The sequence below is a fragment of the Trichechus manatus genome, unplaced genomic scaffold (genome assembly GCF_000243295.1).
Source record: "Trichechus manatus latirostris isolate Lorelei unplaced genomic scaffold, TriManLat1.0 scaffold00173, whole genome shotgun sequence".
Lineage (NCBI taxonomy): Eukaryota > Metazoa > Chordata > Mammalia > Sirenia > Trichechidae > Trichechus > Trichechus manatus.
Window position 1 is genome coordinate 53,969 of NW_004444109.1, and position 3,936 is coordinate 57,904.

Sequence of the window (3,936 nt, forward strand, 5' to 3'; positions counted from 1 at the left end):
TTTTTTTTCTTTTTTCTTTTACACTCACGAAAAAGATGATAATGTAACAATCTCTAAAGAGATTTGAAAGTAAACTTTAGATCCATGAATTGTTTTATCCCAGTAAGTTGTTTCTGAAAATTCCTGAACATGAATGTGAAAACAATTTATTTGATACAGAGATAGGCACAAGTATTATTAACATTTGAGATATATGAATGAAAAAAGTAATTTAAATGTTTTCTAGAAAGTAGATTTACATAACTGAAAAAAAGTGAAGGGAATAAATTGGTAAACACAATTATTAAATACTGGAATAAATGGAAGAACATCAAATTTAAATTAATGTCCTGCCCTTGGCCTTGATAATCTGATAACTCTAGTTTTAAAATATTTTTGATAAATTTTATGAATAATTAAATTCATTTAAATATTAAAGACATTTAGCGTAAACTATAATAATATTGCTAGCAAATTGTTTAAATAAAATGAAAGACTAAGAATATATAGAAAATGAAAATATTTCATTTGAGACAAATTGGACAATAAATTCAAAGTCACACATAAGCTGGAGGCTGGAATCTAGTTTGTTTTGTTTTTATTTTCTTGTTTTGTTTTGTGTGTGTTTTGTGTGTGTGCGCTTGTGTGCGCGTGTATGGATAAAAAACCATAAACAGGAGAATATAAGCATTTTAGTATGTAAAATTTTTTCTTCTGTATCAGATATTTCAAAGATCCGATACTGGAGCTCCAGTCTGAAATTTCTCCCAGAATATATTGAGCAGATAGGTGTTTAGAGTATCATTCAATCTGTACTAAAAACAGTAATGAAAATACTGAATTTTTAATTGCAGTTTACTTGGATAGGATAAAAAGGACTGAAGTAAGACAAATATCACAAAATTGAATATAGTTTATTTATAAACTTCAAACTTATTAAATCAATGGCCCTAAGCATTAAATCAGTTTTTTCTAAATGCTAGAAAAATTAAGCAAAAAAGAGAAAATTTTGTCTTTTTGCTATGAAGGACAAATAACAGCTTGCAAGTTTAGCACATTTTTGAACCACTAAAAATGTCAGATGTTACTAAGATATGCTGATTTTCTAAAGAGATACATGGAACACCTTCCTTCATTTCTCTAGTTAAATGGTTTTAAAAAGAAAAGGATTATTAAAAACTAGTTTTTTTTTTTTTTTAGTCTCATAATCAACACAGGATAACAAAACGCTACACAGTCATTAACACTTTCTATATTCTTAAGAAACATAATTTCTGATATAGTAAAATTAATCCCCCCATCATTTATCACTTTTTTCAAGGAATCCAAGTAATTTTCAGGTTGGATAGTCAGATTTAAGGGAAAAATAATTTAGATTAACAATTAGAATTCTTCATAATAGTAGACATTTCCAGATTAAATATGTATATTTGGACACCAAACAAATATGCTGATTAAGTTAATACGTTGTCCCTGCTAGTGTTGCCTTGGCAATATTACAATTAAAATTTTCTAAGAGAAAACTAATAACCTCAGTATGTAATTAACATCGCATACTTCAGATGTGTTATAATACTGTCATTGAGAAAACTGCCAAAATGTACAGATTTTTTTTCCTATTTTCTCATCTTCTCATTCGTCTAGGTAAAAGACACAGAAAACAGCAAAATTTAGAGGAAAGGGAAAGCATTGATAATTGTTAAGCACTGTAATGCGAAACAGTTTTAACAGATGTTAATAAAAAGCTCTTCCCTCACTAACACCAGAGATAATCAAGAAAAAGACAAGCTTGGAAGCAAGTTATTTTCTCATTCTTTCCCATATCTTCTATTTTTACTCCCTGTAGACTTCTTAAGCCCTGAGCAGGAGAATTGGCGAAGTAAGAAGCCTGCCTTAGTTAAGCATCCCTTGGTCTACCTCTCTCCCCCTAAAATTCCCCTCTTCTCCCATCTGTAACTGGTAGTCTTATGCTAGCCTCTAGCTACTCAAAACTGGATTACAATCTCTTCAGAAACTGCAAGAGTTTCCTTGTTTAAGTATCATATCTACTGTCTTAGTGGAATCCCTCCCTAAACTAGATCCTGAGACAAGGATTTGGGTTCAAGAAGTATATTTGAGAAGAGATCTCAAGAAATAGAAATAAAGAGGTAGAGAAAGTGAGATACTAAAGAAGTAAACGATAATGTGTAAGTAATTAACAGGTTTCTAATGAGGGCAATTTGGGCTTATCTCCTTAGGACCCTCTAAGATAATGTTAACACAAAATAAAGAAACATAAAGCAGGCCTCAGAATCAGACTAACAAGTAATAGGCGGCTGAGTCACTTATGCATTGACGTCATCCACCGTTAGCTGAGGGATGCTCAGAAGTGTCACCTTCTTCAGCCTTTTGACTGTGCCTGTGTGTGGCCCAGTAAGTTCACTCTCTGTGTTAAAGAAAGTCCTAAGGCAGAGAAGAGAGACAGACATAGACGATTGTTGTGAGTAGGCAGCCATTAGTGGGAGGGGAAATGTCAGTTGCTTCAGACAAACTCAGTGAGCTAAGGAGATACGGAGCAGGACATCAATGAGGCCTGGTGTGCACTTGGTGGAAGGCTCCAAGCGAGACTCTGTATTAAAATAGTCAACAAGACAGACACGGATTCCTCACTTACGGAGTTTGTGATACTAGACAGCACAAATTTAGACAACTGATTCTGAATGAGCTTGGAAGTGGATTCACCCCCCGAGTTTCCAGAAAGAAACATAGCCCTACTGGTACCTTAATTTTGACCTCAGGAGACTCTAGACTATAAAGAGAGGACCCGACTGAGTCATCCTGTATCTAGTCCTTTTGATCTATAAAACTGTGTGATAATAAATGGACATGTTTTTAAGCCACTAAGTTTGTGTAAATTTGTGACAGCAGCAAGACAAAACTAAAATACTAATTTTATGACCTCTGTCAAACTAAATTCCTGAACTTTTATTTCCACTTTGGTAATACGGGAATCAATATGCCAATCTAAGTAAGTAATAAATGCTAATATACTAATTTAACTAAAATACTTAGCACTATTACTGCTATGTAATGTATTCTTTTATAAATAAAATTATATTTGAATACTCTTTCTACATCATGATTTTCCCCATGTCATGTCAAACATAAATTTGAAAATGCAATGTTAAAAAAAATTAGCAATCATCAACTACCACAGCCAAAAGGAATGCTTAATTGTGTCACTAACTGATGCTTAATGATGCTACGTAGAAAATTTCTGAATCTGTGCATTTAAGTTAAATGAGGATTTCTTCCCCAACCAGGAAGCTTTTCTCCCTACCAAAAGAAGTAGAAGAAGATATACTCAACACTATGAAATAAGTGATGCCGCATATACAAGATGATCACAAAATTCAGTGTAGAGCCAGTCATGTAAAGAAAAGGAAAAAAACATTTCACATCAATAAACAAATAATATTTGGCATTTTGGATGGTTCATTGTCAAAATCAACCTTTCTTTATCAGTACAACTGTTTATACTCAAACTGTGAACACTTAGGTCAACAGAAATATAAAAGATGAACCTTGATATTGAAAGAAAAAGCATCCTTTTGCCTGACTCATAGGTTGAACATAAATAAGAATAAAAGACAGCTAAACAAACCAGCGGAAAAACAGTAATCAGGAAATAAAAGAAACTTTTCAGTTAGGCACATTTTCAATATTCCTCTAATAATGCTGTTGCTGTTAGTTGCCATAGAATCGGCTCTGATTCATGGTGACCCCACACACAACAGAATAAAAATGTGTTCAGTTCTATGTCATCTTCACAATCTTTGGTATGTTCCAGTCCATTGTTGTGTCCACTGTGTATTTTGAATGCCTTCTAACTTCGGGCCTTCATCTTCCAACACTATATCTGGAAATGTTATATTGATACCCATATTGTGTTCTTCCTTTCTTTTTTAATCCACAGAG